This window comes from Pongo abelii, chromosome 10 (assembly GCF_028885655.2).
Source record: "Pongo abelii isolate AG06213 chromosome 10, NHGRI_mPonAbe1-v2.0_pri, whole genome shotgun sequence".
In the NCBI taxonomy this organism is placed as follows: Eukaryota; Metazoa; Chordata; class Mammalia; order Primates; family Hominidae; genus Pongo; species Pongo abelii.
Window position 1 is genome coordinate 107,104,237 of NC_071995.2, and position 17,402 is coordinate 107,121,638.

Genomic DNA, 17,402 nt, shown 5'->3' on the forward strand with positions numbered 1-17,402 from the left:
AGATAGAGTTCTCAGGAGATCTGGTTGTTGAAAAGTGCATAGCACCTCCCCCCACTTGCTCTTCCTCCTGCTCCCACCACGTAAGATGCCAGCTCCTACTCTGCCTTCTGCCATGATTGGAAGCCCCCTGAGGCCTCTCCAGAAGCAGATGCTGCCATGCTTCCTGTACATCCTACGGAATTGTGAGCCAATTAAACCTTTTTTCTTTATAAATTACCCAGTCTTAGGTATTTATTCATAGCAATGCAAGAATGGACCAATACAAGGGATTATATTAGGGATCTCCAGAGAAGCAGGACCAATGGTGGAGAGAGAGGGAGAGAGAGAGGGAGGGAGAGAGAGAGGGAGGGAGAGAGAGAGAGAGAGGGAGGGAGGGAGGGGGGAGAGAGAGAGGGAGAGAGAGAGAGAGAGGGAGAGAGAGAGAGAGAGGGAGGGAGAGAGAGAAATTGGTTCACATGATTATGGAGGCTTAGCGGTCCTACAATCTGCAATCTGCAAGTTGGAAACCCAGAAAATTTGGCAATGTAGTTCAGCCCAAGTCCAAAGTCCTGAAAACCAGAAACACCAATGGTGTAAGTCTCAGTCTGAGGGCAGAAAGAAACTGATGTCCCAGCTCAAGCAGTCAGGCAGAGAGCAAATTCAACCTTCCTTGGCTTTTGTGTTCTAGTCAGGCCCTCCATGGGTTGGCTCATGCCCACCCACCTCGGGAAGGGCAACGTGCTTTATTCAGTTCAGCTATTTAAACACTAATCTCTTCCAGAAACATCCTCACAGGCACACCCAGAAATAATGTTTAACCAGATTATCAGCATCTTTTAGTCCAGCCAAATTGACACATAAAATTAACCTTCTCAGGGATCATTAGGACTTAACTGAAAAATCCATGAGTCAATACATGAGTTACAGACCCTCTGGTGCCCACCCACATCCCCTTGCCCTCACCACTTCAGGACACATTGGCCCCATTCTCTGTTGTCAGCACCTGAGGGCTTTCTCAGGTCCAAGGCTGGCCTGAAGTGCTGGGGCATCGGTGCCTCCTGGCAACATCCTCAATGACCAAATACCGAAGCTCCCCAACTCCTCAGGTAGGATAACTCTGAAGCATGTTTTCCACACAGTTTCCCAGAGCCTCCCAGTGGGACTGGGCTCCAGCCACCCGCAGTGATGACTGGTTTAATAATGGATGCGTTTTACGCTCCTTCCCTTCCTTGTCTCACTTCCCTGTTCCCCTTCTGTTTCCTTCATTTCCCATATAAACTTATTGCACTCAAATCCTTGTCTCCAGCTTTGCTTCCAGGGAAACCCAAGCTAAGATATCACTTCAGTTGCTGTTGTTGTTTTATGAGGTTTAGAATCCTGGGGAATAGACACATATTCTGTGTGGGTCCAGAAGTCAGAGCCAGCATTAACCTGGAGCTTCAGGGAGGCAGATTCAGCCTCTACAGAAGAAAAGCCCCTCTTCACTCCCCCTAGGCAAGATCACACAAAGGAATAACTGTTGTAAGCAATGCCCATGTGGTGCTGATGCTGTTACACAACTGAGACTCCTGCAGGGCTCAGGGCCTGAGACCCCTAGGCTCACCTGACTCCATGATCTACCATGATCACTGAGCCTGCACTGGCAGCTCTCACTAGACCTGCCCTGGCTCCATTGTGAGTCATCACCCTACATGGGGCCCAGCCTGGCTATGGATGGTGCTGGCCCCTCATTAAAGTACCTGATGGGGAGAGAGGAAGAAGAGCAGATGACGGAAGGATAGCTGCTAGGTAGTAGGAGGACATTACAGTGAAACTCCAGGGGAACTAAGGGACACTAGTCACCAGCTTGGAGGGCAGCCCAGAAGAATGCTGGCTGGGCATGGAAATTTGTGCCAAGACTGGTCAAGCACTCCCTAATCCTCCTCTTCCACCACCAACATCACCACCACCACCATCATCACAATCATTATCATGATCACTACCACCACCATCACCATCACCATTATCACCACTACCAACACTATCATGATCATCACTATCACCATCATTATCACCCCATCATCATTGTCATTACAGCCATCACCACCATCATCAGCACTATCCCCACTATCACCATCAACAGCATCACTATTATCACCACCACCATAGTCACAACCATTATCACCACCACCATTATCACCATTACCACCACAATCATTATCACTACCACCATCACCATCGCCATTATTATAATCCCCATCATCATTATCATTGCAACTATCACCACCATCATCACCACTATCCCCACTATTACAGTCATCATCATCATCACTATTATCACCATCACCATTATTATCACAACCATCATCATTATCATCACCACCATTATCACCATTACTACCATTATCATCACCATCGCAATCACCACAATGACCACCATCATCACCATCATCCTCATCATCACCACCACCATCATCATCATGGCAGTATTACTCATTTTTATGAGCTTGACACTGTAAATGAAGTATCTCTACCCTGCCTCTAAGGACTGTTATTTACTCTCATTTTACCAAGGAGGAAACTGAGGGTCATACAAGTAAAAGATCATTCCTAAAGTCATCACAATCACAAAATACAATCAAAATACCTGGTTTGAGGTGGGTTCAAACCAGATCCAGCTGGTGTCAAAATCCATGATCTTTCAAACACCTTCCACATTCATCCATTCATTCAAAAAAACACTTCAATCTGTTGAGCACCTACTATGTGTTGGTCACTCTATTGTATTATGCCCAATCCTCTGAATAGCCCTGAAAAGTTACCCAGAAGATTGAGGCTCAGAGGGGTAAAGAGACGTCCAAAGCCACACAGCTGGTGAGTGCCAGAAGTAGATTCAAACCCAGGTCTGTATGGCTTTAAAGCCTGAACTTTTGCAACTTCATGGTCTTTCATTCACTCATTCATCCTTCATTAATGAATGAATTAATTAGGCAAATATCCATTTTACAATCACTTTTTGCTAGCTGCCTGGACACATCTTCTGGGGGCCTCCTTTGTGGTAGGGTTTTGGGGCAACAAGCAAGGGCACACAGAGCTCAAACAGAAGTTTGGGGAGGCATATGCTCAAAAAGACCAGAGAAAGTGCTCTGTGAATTGAAAGATCACTTCTAGCTGGGGAAATCAAGGCAGGCTTCCTGGAGGAGGAGGGTGTCTGGGCTTGGCCCTGAAGAGTGAAGAGGCATTTCCCACAATGAAATAAGAGAAAAGCATTCTAGGCAAAAGGACCAGCACAAGAAAAAATATGGGGCTGGGAAGTTGGTGGGGGATGGTACAAACAAGGAGTGGACTGGTTAGGCTGGAGGGTGGGGCAAATACAAGAATAAAAATGGAGGCTGGACAAGGGGTCGGGAAGGTTCATGGGGGCTGGGGGCCAATTGTGCAGGGTGTTCGATGTCAGCCCGAAGGAGCCTGGGACTTCATTTCACTGGCAAAAAGCAGCCATTGAGGGCTGTTAAGATTAGGAACATGAGAGCAGTTGGGGTTTCTGACTCCCCGCAGTGCACAGAGGGCAGACTCCAGCAGGGAGACCTATTATAGAAATCTTTGTAGGAGGCTGCTACAATAGTCCACGTGAGACGGGGCTCAGACTGGGACAATGAGTTGGGAAAGGGCAGCTATAAGTGGAGAAGCTTCCTAAGCTGCAATGTGCCTGCACCAAGGGGCTGATGACCTCCACCACCAGGTTGCATGGCCTCCCAGCTTGATATGCACAGAGGAGAGGAGGTGGGGCTGGTTCTGTGAGTTTCTAAAACTAGAAGGTCCTTGCACTGGTGCATTCCATTTTTGTGAGCTTCCATTTCCTCAACTATAAAATGAGAATGGTAACATCCACCTTAGCTTTCCACTTTTATTATTGTTATTATCATCATCATCATCATCATCATATTATCAGGAACCACTGGTATCATACAATCTGAAACACTCATTTTTTAGATTATGTTACAAACATTTATTGAGCACCTACTGTGTGCCAGGAACTGAGGATATAATGAGTAAATAAGCATCAGTTCCTGACCTTGCAAAGTTAAACGTCTAGGAGAAAGGCCAGAGCATTTGACAAATGATGTGTGATCCAGTGAGGGGACATCGGGAAAGATTCTCAAAAATGAATTGACTTGAACCAAGCAAAGAGGGAGATGGTGTTCCTGGCAAAGGGAACAGCATGTGCAAAAGCCTGGAGGTGCCAGTGGTGACAAAGCTTAGTCAAGAAAGTTAAAGATATCCCTTTTGCCTAAATCATAAGGTGAAAGGCACTGAGGCAGAGATGGAGAGAGGGCAAGAACTAAGGTTGGAAAGGTCAGGAGGGGCCAGATCACAAAGGGCCTTGTAGATCTTTATCAGAGGTCTGGGATTTATCCACGGCAATAGGGAGCCATAGAGGGCTATAAACAGAAGAGAGACAGATTGCTCTCTGGGAAGATCAGCCTGGCTGCAGGGTAGAGCACAGGTTGCTGGGGGGTAATAGTGGAAACAGAATGATGAGTAGAAGGTGAACTGAAAGTGGCAAAGCCTTGCAGGGTTTGAGAATGTTTTGGAGGATCTCTTCTTCAACAGCCAGTTGGGGGGAAAGTAATTAAACTCATGGCCATCACTGTTTTTATAAACTAAAGCCCAAGCAATGGGAAGGCCAGTATTGGGCACTCTGACCATATGACCATTTTCTTGTACCCCATCACTACCCTATGGCTCTGTCTGGAGTAGACAGAGAGGACAGGCTGACCTGGGTCACCCAACTCCCTCCAACCACGTGGCCGGGAAATAATTGCATTTCTTAGCTCCCAAAGGCAGCCAACCCAGACGAAGGGGACCCAGAGTCAACAGCGGTGCCTGGAGGTGCTCCTGAGTTAATTGGGAGCACGCAGGATGCGCCATTTCTCTGCTTTCTGCTTTCATCTTGATGGATCTAATTAGACTAGCAGTGACCATACTAAATGGACTGACCCCAGCAGACTGAGGCCATGGCCAGATATCCCGGGACGCAGGCACAGAGCAGTCTCTGCAGAGATAACTGTCTTTCTAAAAAGAGAGTGGCGGGGGAGGGGGAGAAGTGCAGCTGGGGCTTACTGGACACATGTAACCTGGAGAAGTCAGAGTTCCATGGTCACAACAATGGAGTCATGTCAGGGTACACCAAGATGCATTAGGTATTTCTGGAGCTTCCACTTACTGTGTAAGTGAGTGTGTTGGGTGCTGGGACACAGCTGTGGATGAGACAGACTTGGCCCTACCCTCCCAGAGATGACAGTCTGGCGGGGAGACAGCTATAGTCAAATGGTCACACTTCAGAGGAAATAATAATCGTAGCACAGCAGCAAAGGAGAGGACCCAGGGCTGCAAGAAGCAGTCTGTATTAGTCTGTTTTCACATGGCTATAAAGAATACCTGACACTGGGTAATTTATAAAGGAAGAGGTTTAATTGACTAACAGTTCAACATGGCTGGGGAGGCCTCAGGAAACTTAACAATCACGGCAGAAGGCGAAGGGGAAGCAAAGCAGGTCTTACATGGCAGTAGGAGGAGAAGGCAAAGGAAGCCACACACTTTTAAACCATCAGATCTCGTGAGAACTCCCTCATTATCACGGGAACAGCATGGGGGAACCACCCCCATGATCCAATCACCTCCTACCAGGTCCCTTCCTCGACATGTAGGGATGACAATTTGAGACGAGATTTGGGTGGGAACACAGAGCCAAATCATATCAGAGTCCTAAGAACTGTCGCTGACTGAGCTCTTAGCCCACATGTGTATTAACGTGTAATTGTTCATTACAACAACCCCAAGAGGCAGGTTTTATTATTCTCAGCCCCATTTTGCAGAGGAGGAAGCTGATGCCCAGAGAGGGGAAGTAACTTTTCCAAGGCTGCCCAGCTGGGAAGTGGCAGCACTGGGATTTGAAGCAGGTGTTCCAGCTCCACAATCTAGGGGTCAAACCAGGAGAGGGCTGCGCAAAGGCCCTGGGAAGGGAAGGGGCCTGAATAGGGAAGAAACCACCAGCAGGTGGGAGAGCAAGAGGGCAGAGTCAGAGGGGCTGGGGTGCAGGCAGGGCCAGCCCACACAGTCACATCCGGGACACACGTCTTTATTTTGAGGGCAGTGTGGAACCACAAAAAGATTTTAAGCAGGGGAGGGATGTCATCAGCTTTGATTCTTAAACCCCTTTACCCCAACCCTGGCCCCCAAGCAGAGGCAGCAGGTCAGGAACAGAACATACATTTGACAGATGAGGAGCTTGAGGCCAAAGAAATGGGGTGCCTCAACATCCAGCTGAGTCAGGCAGAAATGGGGCATGATAGCAGCTCTCCCTCTGGCATCCCTCACCCCAGGATTCTCCAGAGAGAAGAGGCTAGGGAGACTTGAGGAGGTCCACTAGCTGGGTGACCTTGGGCAAGCCCCTTGACCCTCTCTGTGCTCCCACTTCCCTTTCTGTAAAATGGGGACATAGGGTGACTATCAAAGACTGTTTTAGCTCTGACCTGCCAAGGTCACGTGGCTTCTTTCTTTCCCTTTCTGTTCTTCCTTCCATCTAATTCTATATAAAGCACCTACTGAGTGCCAGGCACTGCACCTGTACCAACCCCACCGTGAGAAGAAGATCATGGACCATGTTGGGGTTATTTCATGTCCCTACATTGTGCCCCTGACAAAGGAGGTACCCAGCACCTGCCAAGTTCACCCAGGACTCCCACCTCACACCACCCTCATGCCACCCGCTCCAACAGCTGTGGCCGCAGCAGGCCTTCCATTTCCACACACAATCATTTTCCCTCTGATGAAAACAGATGGAGAAACTTGGAAGGAAACACAGCCCAGGTCCTGCCCCGGAGCTCATGGCTCTGGGATGGGAAGAGGGCCAGAGCTCATTCCAACACCAGCTGCCTCAAGCAGCTCCAGCCTCTGAGGCCAGCTTCCCTGGAGACTTCAAGTGCCTTCTCTGCAGACCTGGGGGAGCTCAGATTGCACTTCCTTTAGCTCCAGTCTCTCCAGGCCTGGCTTCTCCTTCTGCTCACACAGCCCCAACTCCCTTGGCAGGCGCCCGGTGCAGCCTCCATGCATCTCTCTCTCCAAGGACTTCAAGGCCCCCTGGCCCACCCCCACAAACCTCCACCCACCCCTAGATGCAGGAGCGCAAGAACGTCCACTTCCATAGCAGCCCCAGCTTAGAACAAACACTGCTCACAGAGCGATCTAAGGTGGACACTTATAAACAATTATAAAAAGTTTTAAAATGAACAGACTTTTCAACCCAACATTTTTTTCCTAGAAATTTATTTTACAGAAATATTTGCCCAAGTATGTAGTCATGTACTTATCTATAATTTAAAAATCCAAGAAGCTCTGAAAATTGAATGTGTTTCCATCCTAAGTTTGGAGCCAACACTTACTTGGCACAAAACCCTCCCTGAAGAAACGTGAGGCTATTTATAGTCTTTATTTATGCCACTTAGTGGGAATATTTATGTGTTGCACTGAAGAATTTATCCATGTGTTTGATTATAGGATGCTGCTCTAAGCCCCCTCCAATCTCTGGTTTTATTACATAGTATATGATATATATACCTTAAAACCCATCTAAAATCTATAAACACTGAATCCCAAAACACAGGTGGCTCCAGGTGGTTGGATAAGGGATTGTGGACCTGTACTAGCAAATAGTGGCGATTACCTAGAAGTCCACCCATCAGGAACTAGTTAACAAACTAGGACCCACCCATACAATGGGGTTGCATTATCAATACCAAAGGGTCACTGCCAACACTCTGAGGCAGATTCTGTCATCATGCCAATTGTACAGATGAGAACACTGAAGCCGAGAAGTCACTTTCCCAAGAAAGATTATGCTAATATAGAAAGAATAAGGTAGTGCTGCTTCTGCACAGTAAAAGAAACTACCATCAGAATGAACAGGCAACCTACAGAATGGGAGAAAATTTTTACAATCTACCCATCTGACAAAGGGCTAATATCCAGAATCTACAAAGCACTTAAACAAATTTACAAGAAAAAAATCAAACAACCCCATCAAAAAGTGGGCAAAGTATATGAATAGACACTTCTCAAAAGAAGACATTTATGCAGCCAACAGACACATGAAAAAATGTTCATCGTCACGGCCATCAGAGAAATGCAAATCAAAACCACAATGAGATACCATCTCACACCAGTTAGAATGGCGATCATTAAAAAGTCAGGAAACAACAGGTGCTAGAGAGGATGTGGAGAAATAGGAACACTTTTACACTGTTGGCGAGACTGTAAACTAGTTCAACCATTGTGGAAGACAGTGTGGCAATTCCTCAAGGATCTAGAACTAGAAATACCATTTGACCCAGCCATCCTATTACTGGACATATACCAAAAGGATTATAAATCATGCTGCTATAAAGACACATGCACACATATGTTAATTGCGGCACTATTCACAATAGCAAAGACTTGGAACCAATCCAAATGTCCATCAATGATAGACTGGATTAAGAAAATGTGGCACATATACACCATGGAATACTATACAGCCATAAAAAAGGATGAGTTCATGTCCTTTGTAGGGACATGGATGAAGCTAGAAATCATTCTGAGCAAACTATCGCAAGGACAGAAAACCAAACACCGCATGTTCTCACTCATAGGTGGGAACTGAACAATGAGAACACTTGGACACAGGAAGGGGAACATCACACACGGGGGCCTGTTGTGGGGTGGGAGAAGGGGGGAGGGATAGCATTAGGAGATATACCTAATGTAAATGACGAGTTAACGGGTGCAGCACACCAACATGGCACATGTATACATATGTAACAAACCTGCACGTTGTGCACATTTACCCTAGAACTTAAAGTATAATAAATAAATAAATAAATATATAAATATATAAATATATATATATATAAATATAAAAATATATATATATATATATATATAAAAGGAGACAGTGAGGCTGGAGCATCGTGAGGGAGAGGGAGAGGGTGTGGAGCGGGAGTCAGAGTGACCAAGAACAACAGCTAGGTGGCTACAGCTGGCTCTTGTGAGCCACTGTGATTGGGTTATTTACTGCTCATTATAAAGGACCATCACTGAGCTTTAGAAAAGTGTTAAAGATGTAGTCACACCAACTGAGCCTTTCTCCATTAGCAACCAGAGAAAAAGTAAATACCATTCTCACACACCTCACTGTCGTTTGATTTCTCATTGCCGTGTGTGATGATCAGTTATATGCCTCACCTTGGCTAGGCTATAGACCACACTAATCAATCAAACACTCATTTACAGCGTGCTGTAAAGGTAGTTGTTTTGTTTTTCACCTTTCTCTATCTTTATTCACATACAAAATAAAAAGGCTCTGGAGGTAATTTCTTTCTTCATTTATTAGTAAACTCTTTCTTATTTGTTTGTTGCTCTGAATTAAATCCTAGTGGAGCCTTGGGTTAGCCTTTGCTTTGAGAAATGACTCTCTCTCTCATTCCAAGTAGTTTGAGGAGTCTGTTAGTCTAGACACTCTCCCCTTCCTTGGTTACAGGGTGGCAGTTGTCCCAAACTAGGCTGATCACTCTGAAGGTATTTTGTAGACATCACTGATGTTTATAATCAGTTGACATTAAGTAAGGGAGATTACCCTACACAATCTGGGTGGGATTCAAAGGCCTTAAGAGGAGAACTGAAGTTTCCAGGAAGAAGAAATTCCACCCATAGACTGCAGATCCAGGTCCTCCTCAAGAGTTACAGCCCTCCTGATGGCTGCAGGATGGATTTCAGATTTGCCCAGCCAGCCCCACACTCACGTAAGCCTTAGAATAAATACATCTCTTCATATACACCCCCCACTGGTTCTGTTCCTCTGGTTGAAACCTGACTGATATTCTATGTAACCTAACATTTCCTTCTGTATCCTCCACTCCACCAGCTGTGGGATTATTTTGCCCTGTTTGAAATGCTTAGAGGGGTGGGTGGCCATCCTAAAGTTATATGTGACTGCCTTTGAGTGGGCACTCTGTGCTGGACCATGTGCCAAGGACTATCTCACAGTCCTGACAATCACCCTGTGTGGGTGATTAGTCCCACTTGACAATAGAGAAGCTGAGCCTCAGAGAGGTTAAGCAACTTTCCCAAGGACGCACAGACATGTATGATGACCCCATTATGCCTGACTCCAACACATGGCTCCTAACCACCATTCCATCAGAAATATCTCCCTGAGACAGAACAAGGAGGACAACGAAAGGGGGCTTGACTGTCCCTCCAACCAAGTGGCCTGGGGACAAGTTGAGAACAAGGCAGTTGACCAGGACTTGTATTTCAAGGCAGGGACAATAGCCACCTTCATCAGCTAGTTTTGTCTCCTGCCTGTCCTACCCGTGTATCTCCAAAGAGGACCAGCTGGTGTCCACGTGTCCAGACTCCTGAAACTGACCCCTCTCCTTACACAGTCAGCAGCAAAACAACTGAATTGGCAACGCACCAGCCTCCAGATGGATTAACCAAGGGCCAGGAGTCCTTGTATGGGAGAGAGAATGCTGGATGAGGACTCAGGACACCTGGCTTCTAGCCTGATTCCACCATGACAGAGCCACATGACCTTGGGCACATGACTGAACCCCTCGGAGGCCAAGACTTAAGGAAAGCAAGAATTAAGCACTTACACACTAAGTCCTAAGCTTCTCCCACCTCTATTTCATAGAACTGGGCTGGGAGGTCACATGGCTTTGCTCTCATCACACAGCCAGTTAATTGGCAAAGCTGAAATGAAAACCTAAATCCACCTGACTTCAGAGCCCAAGGTTCCAGGAGGGCCCCTTTGCAATTCCATGGGCCCCAGAGGAGTTTCCAAGCAGCAGGAATTCTGGGCATATGGGAGCTAACCTGGTTCATTGCCCTCTGAGTGGAGGATTTATCTATCTCATTGCAGCTACAGAACGGCCCACAGTTGGAGCATTCCTAAACAAGAAAGCACAGCAGCCTCTGATTGATGAGATGCATGGAACCATGCCAGGCAAGGCAATCAACTGGCTGAAATTTGCATATTAATGAAACCTCATAAATAATGCAGAGGATGACAAACAGAGTTGAGGCTTGCCACCAGGCAGCAAGCACCAGCCCTCTAAACAGAGGGTCTCAAACCTGAGTGAGCATCAGAGTCTCCTGCAGGGATTGTTATAACACAGATGGCTGGGCTCCACCCCCAGGGTGTCCATTTAGGAGGTCTGGGGTGATGTCCAAGAAGTAGCCTTTCCAACCAGCTCCCAGGTGGTATTAACACTGATGCCAGCCCAGGGACCACATTTTAAGAACCGCTTTTCTAACTCACTGCTGCCTGCTCCTTCCCTCCCTCCCCACGGGAAAGGCCATTGACCACCATGGGTGCCAGGTGGAATCCTGGGTTTGCTGCCCACCAGCTGAGTGACTCCCAGCAAGTTCCCTAAGCTATTTGATCCTTAGTCTTTTTGTCGTAAAATGGGGCAACAGCACCTATCTCAAGGGGTTACTTGAGGATCAAATGAGAGGATGCTCCAAAAGCTCTGGCCTGGTGCCTGGAGTGTAATAAGAATCCAGGAAAATGACCGTTTTTACAAAGGAAATGTCCAGCCACTATGGAGAATCTAAGTCCTTTTTAACGAGCATAGTATTGTTTTAAGATTTCTTCTGAGATAATTTCAGACTTAACAATTACAAAAATACTACATAGAACAAAAGACCCAGATTCCCCAAATGTTAATATTTTCCCACATTAGCTTAATCATGCTGTCTCTCTCTAAATATATTTAAAGAGCTTTATTTCTATATTCATATACTGTATTTAGAAATACATAACCACATGCATGTATACATAACTATATGCATAGGTAGAATATTCATTTGCTGTTGCTGCTGTAAACACATTACCACAAATGTAGTGGCTTAAAACAACGTAAATGTATTGCTCACACCTGCATGTCAGCCCAGTAAAACTGATTTTGGACTTCTGGCTTCCAAAACTGCAAGAGAATAAATGTGTGGGGGTTTTTTTGCTTTTGTTATTGTCTTCATTTTTCTTTTGTAGAGACAAGGTCTCGCTGTGTTGACCAGGCTGATTTCAAACTCCTGGCCTCAAGCGAGCCTCCCTCCTTAGCCTCCCAAAGTACTGGGATTGTAGGCATGAGCCACTGCACCTGGCCAAATGTGTGTTGTTTCAAGCAAATCTGTGATCATTTGTTGTAGCAGCCATGTGACACTAATGGAGTAATTGGTAAGTATTTGGTTTTGAAATATTTTGATTCTATCCTCTCTTGTTCCTCATTGAAATTTTACCCTATTTACTATTATATTTATTGTTGTTATTATTGTTATTCTTGCTAACATATATTGAGCAATTCTTACGTTCCAGGAGCTAAGTACTAAGTGCACATTATCTAATTTCATGATCACCATAATCCTGTGGGGATGATATTCTCTGTATCCTTTTCATAGATTAAGAAACAGATGCTCAGTGAGGGAGAATCCTGCCCAGTGTCACGCTGCTCGTAAAGGGTACAGCTGGGATTTGAACCTAAGTAGTCTGGTTGCAGAATGTACTCTCTGAACCCCTTCACATACTCTCTCTCATCCTCAGAAGTGATCTTATCCCCTCACTAGAGAGATGAGGAAACTGTCCCCTGGGAGGAGGAGTGACACTCTTCAGTCTTCCCAGCCATGTCTCCCGCCTCCATCCCCAGCCACCTCTCCACCACACCTGAATAAGCTCAGTTATATTGTCCTCCCCTGGTACCTGGCATCCAAGTGGGAAAACCCAGGTCTCTCTCCTCGCAAACCAAGTAATCGTCCATGTCATTTCACTGGAGAGAAGTGGAATTTGTCACAAAATACAATGATAACAAGTTGCCAAGGACTTGAAGTTCCTGCAGACTAAATCTCAGGGTCAAGCAAAGCAAAGCACATGGGAGTCTGGGGGCACTGCCTGGGGATGCTCTCATTCTCTGCAGTTTTTGTGCGTGGGCTGCCTTCTCACAGTGTTGTCAGCTCAGCCAGGGCAGCAACAGCTTCCATGCATCTAACACAGCCCTGAGGAGGTAGTAAATACTCACTGAGGTCAGTGCCATGATGCTGGTATTTACTGAGCCAGTGCTGTCCTGGGTGCTGGAGGTACAAATGTGACTAGCACAGACATTGCATCTGTCCCCCTGAAGCCCCTGGGCTAAAGGGGACATTCATCTACTGACAACCTCGCCTTGATCACTCCATTTAGACAGTGATTGCGCCTGTGATTGGCATATTGGAGGGTGGAGTATGTCACTGTTTCATGAGATTTAAAGGTCCTTTTATGGTGGAATACAACACAACACTGAGAGATGAAAGGCAGAACTCCATGTTACTTACATCTGCAAATAAGAGAAAAGGCTGCCATGCAGGGCCATGTAGGGGCTGCTCAGACTAACCAGAGTAACAGAGTGACAGCCAGCTGGGGTTGGAAGGGGTAGCCTATATATTACAAGAGGGATCAGGGGTGCAGCTAATCTGTGAATCAGCTAATTTGAAGAATTCGCAGCTCAGGAGCATAGGAGCTGTTTCTAGTTGTCTGGTATGTGGCCCTGATGTAGGCATGCACATAGTTTACCTCGCACATAGTGTGAGAGCTTGATAAGAGAAGTAGCTGGGGTGTAAACTTCATCTACTGCTTAAGAAGAAGAACTGACCGGCCTAAAGCCAAGGCCTCAAAACTAGGTCAAGGCAGCATTAAAAAAAAAAAAAAAACAAACAAACCTGCATTACAGTCATGTCCTCTCTGAGCCTCATCTGTAAAATGGGACAATAACATCTACCAAACAGGATTGAGTGAGGGTTAGAGAAAGGCAAGCAAAGTGCCTGCACACAGTAAGTTCATGAGGGGAGATATCCCTTATGCCAGCACTTAGGCAAAAAAATAAAATAAAATAAAAAAATCATAGCTCAAAAGTAGCTCTTGGAAATGCCTGAGAAAGGTGCATATCCATTCCCACAAAACCACACAGCAAGCTTTCCACCAGTGTTGAAGCAGGCTGATATTTACCTCAAGGAGCAGCAGAGGTAGGGGTTGACTTGCATTCATGCTACATTCTGGAAGAAAGGTGAGATGCTCAGCATGAGAAGAACATAGAGCCTGAAGGAACAGCCATGTTTGATGTCTATCTCTTGCTCCATGGAGTATTTACCCTGTGGGTGGATCTCTCTGTCTCTCCTCTCCTCTCTTTACCTCTCCTCTCCCTTTCCCTCCCCTCCTCCCCTCCCCTCCCCTCTCTCCCTTTCTCTCTCTCTCTCTCTCTCCACCACCCCTGGCCTTTTTTCGTTCTTCTGTTCTTCCTCTGTCGTCTCCCTAATCCACATCATAATGGACATTTGTCTTCCAGACATCTAAGCATCATTCCAGTTTGAAGAAATATCAAGATCCATGGGAGACAAAGACATTCCTCCCACTACAAGCCAGGCACAGACAAGCCAGACAAGCCAGGCACAGTGGCTCACGCCTGTGATCCTAGCACTCTGGGAGACCGAGGCAGGTGGATCACATGAGGTCAGGAGTTCGACACCAGCCTGGCCATCATGGTGAAACATCATCTTTCCTAAAAATACAAAAATTAGCCGGGCATGGTGATGTGCGCCTGTAATCCCAGCTACTCGGGAGGCTGAAGCACAAGAATTGCTTGAGATCATACCATTGCACTCCAGTCTGGGCAACAGAGCAAGACTCTGTCTCAAAAAAAAAAAAAAACTTAAAGACGGTTCCCCTCCGCCCTGCATACACCCAGAGCATGGTCCATCATTTGGCCCTACCCTGGCTTTGAATCTTGAGAGAGTGGCACAACTATTCCAAGAGATATTATTCTTGCTTTAAGATCGTGTCCCACAGTAACCTTGGGGCAAGTGTTCATCCACTCTTTGTGTGTCCCACAACTCCCTCCCCTCCATCCCAGTGCTATCCGTGGTGCTGGATCTGGCATCCAATGTGTCTTGGAGCTCTCTAGGGTGAGGATCAATTTCAGCTTTCTCCAGCTGCTCCTGACTCTTTCCCCAGCTGCCAAAATACCATCCAGGTGCCTGTTTCCTACCCCCTGAGATGTCATTCACTCTAAAAAAAATCCCTGGAAGTGTATTTGTCTGCCAACATCCACAATCAGTTCTGACCCTTACCCAAACAACCACATCTTTTTTCAAGCTCTAGTTCATTCAATTTACAATGAGTGGGACAAGGACTGAGATTAAACAACTGGTTCTACCCATTAATAGCTGTTGTGCCCTGGAATAAGGCATTTATCTTCTCTTGGCCTGGAGTTGGAGCAGATATTCTCTAATCTTGTTCCCAGCCAGCCTCACATCCATCTTCTCCATAGATGCTACTGAAATATCAATCCAGATGACCTGTAAATAGAGTTCTGTTGAGCACAGAAACTTAGAATCAGGCTGGAGAAAGGAGATAACATGTCTTCTGACATATATTTTATACCTTTTAAACATTCCTTTGACTGATGGATTGGCCTACTACATAGGATACTGAAAACAATAAACTCTCTTTAGAGTTGACAATTAGGATGTGGAAATCAAAGGAAGGGGATGATCATTTAGAATACAAAAGTCTCACCTGTAATCCCAGCACTTTGGGAGGCCGAGGCGGGCGGATCACGAGGTCAGGAGATAGAGACCATCCTGGCCAACACGTTGAAACCCCGTCTCTACTAAAAAAAAATACAAAAAATTAGCCGGGCGTGGTGGCGGGCGCCTGTAGTCCCAGCTACTCGGGAGGCTGAGGCAGGAGAATGGCATGAACCCAGGAGGTGGAGCTTGCAGTGAGCTGAGATCGTACCACTGCACTCCAGCCTGGGCGACAGAGTGAGACTCTGTCTCAAAAAAAAAAAAAAAAAAAAAAAAAATACAAAAGTCTTCTTGACTTGGATGGCAAGAGTCATGTTAGAATTCCTTGAAATTATGAAAATCTGATTTAATTTTCAAGTTCAATTAATACTTAATATTTAATTTATATGGTGAGAAAGTCACTTGCATCAACTAAAAAACAAAGTAGATCTCCAACTCAAGGGTTTCAAGCTGTTTCAATCCTAAGGCTTTCAGGATTGATAACATCTCATGCCAGATTTTGTGACTCAGAAAGGTTAAATCCCAATGATCAAGGACCATGGCAAAGATTGATAGGAGAATGAGGTCAGTCCAGTTCCAACTTAACTGATAATCTCTTTCTCAATGCATGATCAAAGGCACTAACTCATATTTGATCTCTTGATTACCACCACATTTCCAAGTAGGATGAGCCTCATCTGTTTCCAGGGAGGGGAGAGACTGAAATATTGTGGTTAAGCTCCAGACTCCTGATAGCTTAGAATCCCATCTCCCCTTATTCTGTGGCATTGGCCATTTTAAGAGCCCTTCTTAAGCTTCGATTTCCTCATCTGTAAAATGAGCATAAGAGATGTGCCTTCCTCTTCGGGTGGTTTAGTGCAGTGTTTCTCAACTGCACATGAATCACTTTGGGCTCTTGTTAAAATGATTCTGATTCAGTAATTTGGGGCTCTATTTCTGACATGGCAGAGTAAGACCCTAACAGACGAATAATCCCACATATAACAACTATAAACTCTGGACAAAATACAAAAAGAAATTACCTTAAGTGTCAGGGGAGTGGAGGAAAAAAAAAACAGGTAGATTTTGGAGATGAGTCAAATTTTGGAGGAAGGGACCAGCACAGGATGAGTTTCTCATTTTTGTATTCTGATCTGAGGGCACGCTACAGCTGTGGCATAGTACAGAGAAGATAAAACTCTCATAGAAAGCCTTCCAACTTTCTGGCCTGTGAAACTGAGAAAGGAGCCCAGGGTAACCATAGCCACAGTCAGGGACAATCCTAGAGGGGAGAGAGAAGAGAAAAAGAACCCCAAATTCTGGGTATATATTTAGTCTACATTTCTAGCTCACCACTTGACCATGCATACACAGAAAAGAGTAAAAGTAAATTATAGGTAAGACTCAAAGAATTCAACTAAGATTTTTAACTGCTGCCCACATAGGTGACACAGAGTTTGCAATCAACAAGCTTAATTGACTGCTAAAACAAAACCACCAATACTCTTCAGAGCAATATAACAGAATTCATAATCACAACAAAACATTCACAACATCCAGCATAAAATCCAAAATCACTTAGCATGCAGAGAATCAGGAAGATGAGACCCATTGTCAAGGAAAAGACAATCAACAGAAGCCAACCCTGAGATGACCCAGATGTTGGAATTATCAGACAAGTCAACTATTGTACCTATGTCCAGTTACATAAAGAACAATGTGCTCATAGTGAATAAGAAAATGGGAACTCTTAGGAGAGAAATATAAAATATAAAAAACAAACCAAATGGAAATTTTAGAATTGGATAGTA

General features: G+C 45.5%; 1 long non-coding RNA gene across 3 annotated transcripts in view; it reads right to left on the reverse strand.

Moving 5' to 3' along the window:
* LOC129049216 (uncharacterized) overlaps positions 1–15,691 on the reverse strand; it is a 29,329-nt gene extending 13,638 nt beyond the window's left edge. For all 3 annotated transcript variants that reach the window (XR_008512129.2, XR_008512128.2, XR_008512127.2), the window contains exons 1-3: positions 15,602–15,691; positions 15,240–15,381; positions 14,036–14,082 (exon numbers count right to left, since the gene is read on the reverse strand). This is a non-coding gene — a long non-coding RNA (uncharacterized LOC129049216). The remainder of the gene's footprint in view (positions 1–14,035; positions 14,083–15,239; positions 15,382–15,601) is intronic.
* Between the last annotated feature and the right edge of the window lie 1,711 nt (positions 15,692–17,402).